This window comes from Ambystoma mexicanum, chromosome 5q, assembly GCF_040938575.1.
Source record: "Ambystoma mexicanum isolate Mex_15411 chromosome 5q, UKY_AmexF1_1, whole genome shotgun sequence".
NCBI classification, from domain to species: domain Eukaryota; kingdom Metazoa; phylum Chordata; class Amphibia; order Caudata; family Ambystomatidae; genus Ambystoma; species Ambystoma mexicanum.
In genome coordinates, this window is record NC_090933.1 from 1,136,784,467 (window position 1) to 1,136,798,228 (window position 13,762).

At 37.9% G+C, this 13,762-nt stretch overlaps 1 protein-coding gene across 1 annotated transcript in view; it reads right to left on the reverse strand.

The window, feature by feature from the left end:
* DNAAF11 (dynein axonemal assembly factor 11) overlaps nucleotides 1-13,762 on the reverse strand; it is a 408,750-nt gene that overhangs the window by 341,339 nt on the left and 53,649 nt on the right. The gene's annotated exons all lie outside the window — the stretch shown is intronic.

The window sequence follows — 13,762 nt, forward strand, 5'->3', positions numbered from 1 at the left end:
AGAGCACCTTGCCAACCTGTGGAGGTAGAAGATGTCTTGTAGAAATTGCCTATTTTGAAGTTGCAGGTGTAGCAGCAAATTACCTAACTGCAAAAGTTGTAGTAGCAGTAGCAGGATTGTGGCTGTCAGTATTTGGTCAGAAGTAGCAGTTGAAACTAACTGTGGGCAAGGGAGCCTGCTCTCACAGTTCTATAGCAGAAGGAAGTAGCTGAGATAGGACCAAACTTAAGTGTGAGCATCCTGCCAAATTGTATATAAGAGGCAGCAGAAGTTGAAAGCAGAGAAGTCGTTGTCAAAGTAGAAGAGGTACTTTCATCTTCAACTTTATCTATTTTTTCCTGGAAGGAAGTCATCCAGGAAACTCCATTGTTGCTGTTATTTTCTTTGTAGAACTGTAAAGGAAGAATCTTTTCACCAAGCAAACAAGAGACTTTAGCCAGTGGATTTTATTTGTGTGAACGTTTGTTTTTTTGGACATTTTCAAGACTTTGGTTAAGACTTTTCTGTTTCTTGGAGAAAATTGACTTTGGGACGTTCCTGGGGAAGCAGGATCTGCCCAGGACCACAAGAAGTCATCCAAGACACTTGGTGTTTGGTAACATTGTATTTATGTTGTTTTAATGTTAATGTTTGTTAGGGAGAATTCTCTGTATAGGCTAATTTCCCAAACCTAGTGAGACCCCCAGCAGCTTTGCTGGATTTTTGGGGTTTAATTTTTTCTCCTGCTAAGAGTGACACTCTTTTTCTCCCACTCTTGGGCATGATTTGAGAATGTCCTTTGTCTTTGTGATGTGTTTTATGGGCTATGGGGTCTTTTACTCCATAGGACTTCATGTGTTTTTGGTACGTGTGTTGCACAGCACACTCAGTGCAGAAACACAGGGGTGTCATAGTGGCCCCCAAACATAGACTCCATACCCTGGGACTGACTACTGTCTCCCAGGACATGTAAAGTCACCATTGACTTTACTAGTCTTAAATTGTGAACAGAACCAATACAAACCATCATATTGTGGAAGTACTGGTAGGGGTAATTCGATTGCCCCTGGGTCTGTTTTTCAAGGGGGCGCTGTCCAGTCCCCCCTTATCGAGTTTCTGGCTGGTGGCAGTGGTTACCACACCAAATATTCCACCGGAATATTTCCTATGGGATTTTCCCATTCATTTTAAACGCACCACCGAAAAAGACTTGATTTAAAGATATATTGCTTATTTTAAGTTATAAATGTATGTTTTTTTTCACAAGGAACTCTGTGCAATTGATCAGAAGGTAGTCTGATTTAATGTAAAGTTCAAGAGGCCTTCTGTCCATGGGAACCCTTCACACCTGGCCTTCCTACCAACAGGAGAGGATATCGCATGGACATGTTAATTAGAACTGTTGTGAGGGGAGGAGATTTCCCCTGCTGGCAGGAGGAAAGAGACAATAGACTCTTTCAACTGAATAGAATATGCTAATTTGGGTGTGACTGGTCAACAACTGCTCTGCCAGGGAGACAGGACATGTGACCTCTGAGTCAAGCCGGCTCTGGGGGCGGACCAAATTGGGATGTGGATTTAACATTGCACCAAATATATGTTTAAGGAAAATGGTTCTAAAATATTGTAACAAGCTGACAAAAATGTACAACTTTGAGATTGTGACAATGAAAAATTCACTCACAATTTAAGACTAAGCTGGACGTTGTGCGAGGTTCTGAGCCCAAACTCCGGGATTTATTAATATTGCAGCTGTAGTGTTTTTGCTATGAACATAAGAACTTACAGTAATATGCCCAAGGAGGATCTGCATGCATGTATCAAATTTGGGGCAGAACCAATATTGCGAAACCCACCAAAAGCACAAATAAGTTGTCATTTCTGAGCCCAAGCTCGTAGGAACATGGGACTTGAACAGAATGCACCTTAAGTAATATGTGATATGTATATGTATTATGAACAACTTGTGTATCTGGGAAATATGTTTGTTATGAAAAATTGATTTTCTGACCGATCAAATCCTTAGGGGGTTGGGCATGTAGAACCAGCCTCCACACCCATTTTGAAAACACAAAAATAGACTGCTTAGGACAGATAGAAAACACATTCTTTCCACTCTTCAACCGATTTCTTGGCGCAGCACCCTGCCAGAAGACTCCAGATCCAGATAATATCCAGACAGAGACTCCAGATAGATCCAGAGACCAGACTCTAGAACCAAGCTCTAGAACCTGAAGCAGAGGCCTAACCCAAAAGCTGAACTCTTCTCAGCAGGCCTGTAGAATCTAGCAACCTGATTCTCACATTCAACAGCCGGGCTGAGCTGTTCTATTCTAGCCAAGAACCCTGTGCTAGAACCAAGATCCAGAGAAAGCAGAGCTGTATTCAGGACCCGCTTGATCCAGTCTAAGAGGCCGCGCAGACCGCCGTGCAGTGCTGATCGCAGACCAGGGTGCGTGACCTGTCTGGTGGCAAGAGTACCGCAGCCCACTCCCTTGACCAGATCTTGACGGGGCCCATTTCCATTCCAACTGTACAGAACCAATCTTTTAGTTTAAAGTAATCCTCTTCCATTCATTTCAACCTATCCAGAACTGCATTATAGAATCCTATGTTCATCATGTTGATTCTAAATCACGAAAGCGCAATCTGTCATTCTGAAATCTTGACTTTATTTCTGAAAATCTACCTTCACAAAAACATCCGTATCTTTTGAACTGCACGTCCTAGAAGCGAAATTTAACTGTCATTGCAGCGGATTGCAATTTAACTCCATTTCACCACTTGTAAAAATAGCTGCTCCTTGCTTTCCACTGCTGAATTTAGTTTCCAATTTGATAATCATTCATGAATCATTGCTAGTGTTGACATGAACCAATCTAAAGTAACTATTACTCATCCTGAATCTCTTTAGTGAATTAAAATCAATTTAGCATATTTTCCCATCTATGGCAATCACATTCAAAAGCATTTTGACCTGTGTTTTAAAATCATTCCTGTGTCTCTCTAAGCTTGCTGGGGAAACTGGAATTGAACTGCATTCTTGATTGTATTCCTAAAACGTGTGTGCCCTCATTTCCATCTCTTCATATTGCATAGGGGGGAGTGAGTAGTCACAGAGGAAAAATGATCAGATTATCTTTTGTTGAAATCATATCAAGTTTATTTCTGTGTTGCATTCTTTCCCATTATTGCATTTCCTTGAATTACATAAAGTATTCTCTGCTACAGTATCCTACATATTCATACTCCTAAGTGATTAAAGAGAGTGTCAATTTTGTAATATTACCCATTGTTGATTACCGTCCATATTCATAAGTGGGCTATTCAAATATTATTATTGTTCATAAAAGCGTGATATATATATTGTTTAATTATTCAAATAAAACTTTTAATTTGCAAAACAAACCGACTTCTTGGCTCAGTGAGGTCGGGGAGATCCAAAGAGAGGGGCATCATACAAGGGCTCATCATCCAGATTTAAAGAACTTTGACATAAAAAATATATCAATAAGGGCTTCCATTCGGCATCCCAGACTAGGCATTGACTTAGTTGGAGTGCTGCATTGAAGTCACTTACAATATCTAATGGAAGCATATATCAATGTAGTAGTGGACATGGGAAGATGTAGAATATTGCATCTCTGTAGGACATGTTGCAGACAATGACTACGTTTGTTTGTGAGGGCGTTCAAGTATTAAAAGAAAGGTATAATTCAATGGAATTTTTTAGCAATGCATTGCTTAATGAACTAGTTGGCATATGATAGTTCTGCAGTGATCTGTTACACTTTTCGGCCAATATTCTAATGACAATCAATAGTGGAGGTGCAGCGTGAAAATTAAATGCACGTGATGTCATCAGTGATGTCATCATGTCATCGATGTCCTGGGTGTTAGTCTTAGCAATGCACGTAGATGGTGCGAGTTATGGTTGCTTAGCTTACCATAATTGGGGAATGTGCAGTGTTTTTTGGTTTCACTGTGAAGTATAACATCCTTTTAACAAAGTTCTTTTACTAAATGTACATATATATACACATACATATATATATATAGCAGAAGGAAGCCTTTCCAAAGAAAGGCTGCTGTGGAGTGCACTCGCAAGAGCAATTGCAGTGGAACAAAATATCCGTGCAAAAAGTAAGAGGAAAAACAAACACCACAGGAATTCCTGGCAACAAAAGTTTCTTCTTTAATGGTATTTATGCGCAGGAAAGGGAAACATCCTGATAAAAAAAGGGAACGACTCGTTTCGCGGTATGCAAACCGCTTGATCACGTAGGTAACAATCAAGACAGATGATGGACTGCAGTTTTAAGCTTTGACCACTCTATGATCGTAGGTGTAGAATGTCTACCTGTTGTTTGCCGCTTTGTCACGTTTAAACAAGCGGACATCTTTAAACATACAAGAGGTACATGGTCAATGAGGGCGAGTACACATAGACTATATCTTTACATATAAAGAAAGACATAAAATGAAAATTTAACGGATGCAATTTCTGTTTTTATATATTTATAAAAAACTGACACAGAAAAAATGTTGAATATAACATTTGTGAATGAGCGAACATTCATCAAAAACATTTGATTTTAACATACTGTGGCATGGTATGGCTAGTGTTTAGCAGCATTACTTCAAGATACTAATACTAAATGCCGTTTTGTAAAAATACAGCCAAGCAACTTAAGTAAGGTGCTCCTTAGCACTTATATCTGCCATCTGTTGAAGCAGCTAAGTGCAGCATTCTTTACATGGCTGTTGGAAGTAAAAAATGCTGTAATTATATATATACTCCAACGGTGATGGGCAGTGATAAAGATTTTTTTTTATTTTTTTTTGGCGTATTATAAAGCAGCAAAGAATAGAATGCAAAGTGCTCTCCGTCCATGCATGTAATCCTACCATTAATATGGTGCTCTGTGAATAGATAATTTTTTTATGTATATATGGATATGAATATCCTAATTATGATAAACTACAGCAAAATCTCTACTAGTTAGTTTATTTTACAGAGCCATCAATACATGCATGGGCTGCTTATTTGGTTTATTAAAAAAAGAGAGAAAAAGGAAAAAAAACCTGTTTCCTCTTTAAATAAGGTGCCAAGTGCGTGCAAATATTGCATTGATCTAAAGTGCAAAGTGCATTAAGTATCCGTATTCTTAAAAAGATTTTTCCCATGAATCATGTTAAGTTAGTATTAGCCCAAATTCATGCATCATATTATAAAAATAATCAATTTTAAATGTAATTTTAAAATTACTATGTGTAACACCCATTGGTGATAATTTCAGATTATAGCAGTTTAAGCAAATCAAAAGCAAGTCCAATAATCTCTGAGTTGAGAGGGCACTTAAGAGCCAGTACCTATATAGGTGACAATTTAAACAATTTTAAAAAAAGGTGTGTAACACACTCTAGTCAGGAAGAGAAACAACTCCAACCAAGAGAGTTCACTTCAATTAATTCGACAAATGGTAAAAATAGAAAGAGCATACATGAGATACTCCTAATGAAGAAATTCATTTCATGTCTAAAGGAGAAACAGAAGTAAGATTATTTACCCAATATACACCTGGTGTTAAACTTAATTCAGATAACCAGAATGGAGTACACATGAGTCCAATATAAAAAGTACCAGAGAGGAGTTTTAGGAAAGAGGGGAAAAAGCCCTCAAGTACCCAGGAAGGTGTATAACTCCTCATCGAGGTTGTGACCTCTGGGCTTTTTTGTCTCGAGGTCCAAAATACATTTAGTTTCCAATTGTCTGAGTGCAAGTTCACGGTTACCTCCTCTTGGTGGTTTAGTAACTGCATGAATTCCAAAAAACGAAAAACCCTCTAGTTTACCATCATGTTTGTTCTTAAAATGGAGGGCCATGGGGTAGGTCGGATCGGCATTCTTAATAGCCCCGATATGTTGTAGCACCCCCAATTTCAGTTTTCCTTTGGTGCTACCGACATACCACTCGTTACATGGGCAGTTTAAAACGTATACCACAAAATCAGTTTCACAAGTGATTCTAGATAAGATCTTAATGTTCTTTCCTACAATAGGATGTTGGTAGCAGTTAGTGTTAACTGCATAAGTACACGCTTTACATTTTGAACACTTTTGGAAGCCAGTCCTTTTAGTATTCATCCATCTGGCTCCCAATTGATCATAGAGAGGACTCATGAAACTTGGTACAAGGGTGTTTTTAAGTGAGGACGATCTACGGAAGGTGATATTCACTTTTGGTGCCAATAGTTTACCGAGATGTTCATCTAACCGAAGAACATGCCAGTGTTTCTTTATCACCTGGCGAACATTCTGGGCACCACTCCCATAGGTTAAGATTAAACGTGTGTCCTCATTATCCGTGGTTTTAGTTTGAACAGAGCTGGAAACCAGAAGTAGGGAACGATTCATGTCCCTTGCTTTCAAAAATGCTCTTTCCAATACTTTAATTGGATACCCACGATCTTTATATATATATATACATATATATTCAGTGAATAAAACTTTGTTAAAGTGACATTATGGTTAAGTTGCGCTACTAAAAACCTATGAAATTCAGTGAAAAAAACTTTGTTAAAGGGACGTTATGGTTCCAAGTAAAGCCGAAAAAAACCTTGAAATTCGCCAGTTATGGTAAGCTAAGCAACCATAACTCGCGCCACCACCATGCACTGCTAAGACTAACACCCAGGACATCAAAGATGACATCACAAATGTCATTGATGACATCATTGATGACATCAAATGTGCATTTATCTTTCATGAAAAGTCTGTACAAGGGTTTCTTATTGTAATGTTAATAAAAAAAGTGTCAAGGATCATTGGAATAAATATCAAATGCTAATTCGTCCATCCAGTATACTAAGGTGCTCATGTAGAAACATAGGCATTGTGTGCATCATACATGATGGAGGTGCAATATTCATAAACTTGCCATGTTGAATAGTGAAATGATAACTGTTTTGCATACTGTGAAACATGTGATAAGTAGATAATAAAACCCACTTACTACATAATTGCATTATTATAGACAAAACACAAAGAGACAACACCACATACAAATATGAGTATATACAAGGAAATTGAAGAAAAAAAACAGCAGTAGTAGCAAAAAGTGTTCATAACCTAACTGATTACCTTTATGCAGAGAAATGATTGCTCTGTTTCAAACCTGCTACTTACCATATATATATATATCACATGATGTGCCTGGACTCTAAGGTAAGTAGTGTGAATACAAGATATAAAAATAGGAACATATACAGGGAAAGTACAGTAATAAAAAACAACAGAACTATCAGAAAGTGCTGACAACTCTACTGATTATTTTAATGCACAGAAAGGATTGCTGTCTTTCAAGCTTGTGTCTTCCCCTATGTATTGTTTCATATGATATGACTGGACCCCAAGGGAATTATTGTAAGAACATACTTGAAGGATAAGTCTACAAATATACTACCTTTTCCACTTTTAATTCCTGACTGTTACTGAAGAAAACCATGTGGCCTAGATATGTCAGTAAAGGAAAAAAGGGGGAGCCAGACATGTGATGTCATCAATGACATTTGTGATGTCATCTTTGATGTCCTGGGTGTTAGTCTTAGCAGTGCACGGTGGTGGCGCGAGTTATGGTTGCTTAGCTTACCATAACTGGCGAATTTCAAGGGTTTTTTGGTTTTACTTGGAACCATAACGTCCCTTTAACAAAGTTTTTTCACTGAATTTCATAGGTTTTTAGTAGCGCAACTTAACCATAACGTCCCTTTAACAACGTTTTTTTCACTGAATTTCATAGGTTTTTAGTAGCACAACTTAACCATAACGTCCCTTTAACAAAGTTTTTTCACTGAATTTCATAGGTTTTTAGTAGCAAAGCTTAACAATAGTAACTTTTACTTTATGTACATGTAATATGGGACATACTGAACCACTTCTACTGAATGTGATGTCCGCGGACATATTTGGACAACAGTACCACTACCTAAAAAGTCTGGGGGGGGAGGTATGTTTAATTGTTATATTACAACATGATAACATTTAAAAAATTCACAAAGTAGTACACATACATATTATATGTAGTAATGCATAAGAAATGTAACCCATATATGTACCGCACTAACCATCCATCTAAATACAATATGTTCTAAAATGGAATATACCAAGAGAAGATAAATTGGCTTCCAACATAATTACCTCACAGACACTCCACAACTAAGACCAAGACCAGACCTACAGAGTACTCAGAACATATGTTACCTGAAATAGTAAGTGTACATCATTTTACTCATATCTTTATAAACTTTCTGCATTGGATTAAAAAAATGATTATATTTTTTTTTCCTCACAGAAATGTCTCTGGAATGGCTAGAGGAGCACTTCCCACATGATGAAATGTCAGAAAATAGTGAAGCTACTGGTACACACTTTACAATATAAACCATTTAATTGTTATTATTTTATATATATTTAACATATATATTTCTTTTTGTACAGAGCATACCAAAATAGAAAATATCTCTGAAGAAACTGTTATGGAAAACACGCTTGACAGCTTAAAAGAAAAAATTGATTTATTATTGAGCAATTTTAATAATTTGAAAACTTTTGTTGAGGATCATTTTAAAACAAAAACCTCATACCATTGTCCCACATGTACTTGTCCCCCCTCACCATATCCCAGTCAATTATCCCCAAACCCTCTCCATAATCCAAAACGTTTTGATGAGACTTCCATCCCTTCTTCACCTGATACCAATCATGTTGAAACCCCTAATTCTCCTGTATTTGTTTCTGTTTCTGCCTCACCTTCTCTGTCATAAATTATTAATATATGTGAAATAAAGTAAAGTTTTTATATTGTGTTGTAGTTAGTTCCCATTTTTTATTGTTTAAAAAACAATGTAGATGTCCGCGGACAGCGCAGGTGTTCTGAAATGTTCATAAATAAACGAAAATGGAGGTGTCCTGAAGAACACTATACCTGTCCGTATTGTTCGCCAGCAAGTTGAAACTGTTATAAGAACCCAATTGGTGTCCTGAAATGTTCGTAATTAAACGAAAATGGAGGTGTCCTAAAGAAACCTATACCTGTACGTAATGTTCGCTAGCAAGTTAAACTGTTCTAGAACACATGCGATGTCCAGAAATGTTCGTTTGATGTGTGACACACTTTTAATTAATTCAGGACCCGAACAGTGTCCATAGAACATCAACGCGCATGCGCAAACCAATGTCCGTGCATTTGGTGTCCTGCGGACAGCCGCTTCCTTCGTGAACATGTTCGTGAAGCGATCATTTGACTGCGCCCATGCTGATCGCGTATTCTGAATGCGGACACTGTTCGTGTCCCCGAACAATTTAAAAGCACATTTTCGAGTAATCCACAATATTTGTCCATAATAACTCATCATGGCACAAGTCCCACATAGTAATCCTGAGTTTCTACATATCTTTTGAAACTTTTTGAACCCTTTTTTGTGTTCGATCTGTCCGCGGACAGTGCGCATGTCCGCGAACCGCGTACAAGCACCCCCTATAAAAGACCACGCCCTAGAGCGTATTCTCATTGTGTTTCTGGCTATTCTTCAGAGCACAGCTATTTCTCCAGCAACTTGCTGATTACACCATCGAGATGGCATCCCTGGCTGCAGAACTGCCACCTGGTGCTGCACCTGCTTCAGCACCACCCCCTACCCTTCCACCACCACCACCTTCCCAAGGGCCTGAAGAGGGGAAAAGGAGTGAGGATGCAGAGGAGGGAGACGAGAATGACGAGAATGAGGTAGAGGAAATCCCTACTACCCGCACTAGACGTGAGTCTTGGGTGTGGCGGTTATTTTCCATTTATGGGAATGGTCCTAAGGGTCGTGCGAACAGTGTTATCTGCAATGAGTGCAAAATGATACTCCGTCGCGGGAAGCACGGTTCGTACAGCTTTGGGACCACGACCATGAAGCGACACCTGAGGTCATTTCACTCTGGGGCTATTCGCAAGGTTGTACCTTGCGAAGAACGTAGTAGGTTGATTTCCTCTACTTCATCCTCCGTTTCTGATCCTGTCACCACAAGGACCACCTCTATGGGACAACGTCTTCCTCAAGCTGCCTCACAGGCCATACAGAAATCTGATGACCCTTACCTTTCGAGGGTCACAGTTGTATGTATGTACTGTGACACAGTACTCTGCAGGGGGGAGCGACTTCGGAGTGCTTTTAAGACCATCGTCTCAGAGCACGAGAAGACCTGCTCACTACCCAAATAAAACCCACTCTACATCTTCCTCTCTCAGCTCTCCCTTTCTTATCCCTGTGGTTGGTGTCCCCCCTTTACCCTCCTCTCCTAGTGTGTCGTGTCTAAAAAACAAAATAAAAAATACAAAAATCAAAAAAAAATAAGGCTCTTTTCAGAGCCGCCTTTCACAGTTAAAAAATAGAAGTAAAAATAAATGAAGCAGGGCCCTTTATATTTTTGAGAAGTCCTCAGACAGTTTGTGGACATCAAAAAAATTGGGTTGGTACCCTATCATAACCATTGCAATTTTCTGTGGTAGGGAGTAGTGGCTCTTAAAAGAGCCTTTGGGAGGTGTTTGTATGTCAAAAATTATAAATACTTAACACCTACTTCAAAATAGATGCTGTAAATCTAAAAAAGGTTGTAATGCATTTTGTATATTTGTCAAAAAAATCTGATTGCCAGCATAAGTAAGATGGACTCCACCTCTGCGAAAATTGTATGTACTATGAAACATAATATTTTCATTATGAAAATAGGACATGTCAAAATCTCTTAGAAATGCACAAACAGCCTTATTAACATTGCGCCTTGCTTTTTTCCATTCGTGGACCAAATGAAGAAGGACGAAGCCACATTTGTCTCTCTGCAATCCAGAAAATATTACTTGAGAATTAGGAAACATGTCCATGACCTTCCCAAGTCCTTCCTTCATAGAGAATTGCAAAGAAATTCCAGACACATGTCCTAAACTGTTCCCTCCACAATGAATTACAATTATGCCTGGATGTTGCTCTGTCTCCAAAGTAGCACAAAGAGGTAGCAAGTCCAACCACTTCATTCCACGTACTCCATGCCAGTGTACTTCCACATGTGGAAATCCAAGATCTACAGCTACTCCACAGCTTTCTGCATGCACCTTCAACCAATGAAACCATGAATCTCCCAAAATCCAAACAATCTGTTTTCTGAAACACACAGCCATAGCTATCTGTTGTTCTCTCAACAAAAAGAGTATCTAAGAAACTCTCTCCTGGCACAACAAAAAAAGGATAGGACGCTCAACAGCTCGATTCCTTCTCTTCAAACACAAGTACGTACGCAGAGAACAATTTTCTCTAACTCTTGCATACACAGTCACGATTCATAATTCACAAGGTCTTACACTAGACAAAGCAATGATAGATATTGGTAACACAGTCTTTAAAGAAGGCATGAGCTACGTAGCACTATCACGCTTACGTACACTTGACAGTCTATTTCTAATCAACTTTGATGCATGTAAAATAAACGCTGATATTCCTTGCTTTTTAGAATACAATAGACTCCACTCACTATACACTCCCCATCTAAACACATATTCTGTTCCACAAAAGTAAAACGTTATAAATGAAAAATAAATCAAACAGCAAAGCAACAGGATGTCACTGCAAATCCTCCAAAGAGAGTAAAAGAAAGTAATATGTCATCAAGGACCACAAGCAAAAAAGAATCAATTAGGGAAAGTAAACCAGGTACTTCTTCAAGGAAGGAAGACAAACTCCAAAAAAAGCAGTCAGATACAGAACTACCTGGTCCATTTAAACTCTCAAATATAGTTGGTGTAAGTTGCTACACAAATGTAGCAATGAATATTCTATTTCAATTACCACCAATAGTTGACAACATTTACTTACATAGTACAGAGCCATTGTGTATGCAAATGTTAGTACTTCACAGAAATGCAGCAAACAATCCTGATAACACATATAGTGTTTATGGAATAAGACAACAATTGGACTACTGTGCTGTAATGGTGAAATTCACTATAAACTCACAGGAAGATCCACAAGAATTTCTAATGTATTTACTACAAGTACTGGAAAACAAAAACATACCTATAAATGAAATCTTACAGATTTCATACATGTGGAACCATACATGCACTCTCTGCAACAATGTGACACAAGAAGAAATCCCCAATGAACGCTTTGTATATATATCAATACCTAATTGTGAATCCATTCCATTTCAGCAATGTGTACAAAATGCAAACCATGGTACATTATGTTCTACCTGCAATTCAGATAATCGCTCCACGTTAGTAATACAAACACATAGTAAATACCGAATACTAATGTTTCTACGTTACAATGCAGACGGTACCAAAAACAACTGCAAGCTGACTGAATTCACACATGGTCAAATATCACTTGGCAAGAAAACCTTCACAACAATAGGTATAATCTACCACGCAGGAGCCACAACCAATGCAGGTCACTACACTGCATATATAAAAAAGAAATGTGGATGGTTTGAATGTAATGATAGTACCATTACTCTCAAGAAGAGGTTACCAATCTTACAAATGCTTATTTAATGTTCTTAAACCAAAATTTGATAACTACACTGTACTTAAACCTTAACTAAACTTGTAGTATATTTTTAGAATATTCCAAAAGCTATCTAACTGCCCAAAGATTCCACAACTAATCAGATAAATGAATACCACTAAATTAGAGCAAAAAATAGACAGTTAGAATATGCCAATTGGTATCCAACTGTCCCAAAATTTAAAAATATCCAAACAAATAAATCAATACCACTGAAATATATCAATAAATAGACAGTTGGAATACGCCTACTGGTATCTAACTGCTCCAACATTTTATAATATCCAAACAAATAAATAATATGTTACTGCTCCAAAAAAATGAAACAACCCAATGTATAAACCATTAGCCAGAAGCAACAAGTGAACACTGAAAACAAACAAACAAATAAACTGTAGAATAACAGAAAAAGGGTTTTTTTTTTAATCCAACATGGATTTTTTTTTCTCCCACAGACCCAATGATTTTAGCAACGAACACAGAAACTGAGCAAATTGCACAGTACTCTGGTTTGTAATCTACTAAATATGAGGGTCCAAAAAAAAAAAAATGTTGATTATACAATGTAATAAGTCATTACAAAATACTAATACTAACATGCTATTTTCTTTTATCACAGAAATGAACAAGTAATACATGTACTCTAGTTACTAAACCAAACAGTAAGTATATTATACACTCTATACCATAGCCACAACCATTGCATATCACACCCATAATATCTTATAACTTTGCTCCTTATAAATTTGTTTTTGACCCAAAGATATAAGCAACTATAACTGTGATATGCTGCGGTGGTTGTGGCCAGGGCATAGAGTGTTGGGTGCATGACCAAATGGTCATGCACCCAACACTCTATGCCCTGGCCACAACCACCGCAGCATATCACACCCATACACTCAAACATTTCAACTATGGCCTATGGAAACTTTCAATGTCCGCGGACATTACCAGTGTTCTTAGAACACTTTCAATTTGACAACGAACAATACGGACAGCGTCCTCAGAACACCCCAATTTTGTTTATTTGCGAACATTTCAGGACACTGTGAGAGTTCTTAGAACACTTTCAGCTTGCCATAGAATAATACGAACATTTCAGGACACCGCGAGAGTTCTTAGAACATACCCCCATTTTGTTTATTTGCGAACACTTCACGACACTGCGAGAGTTC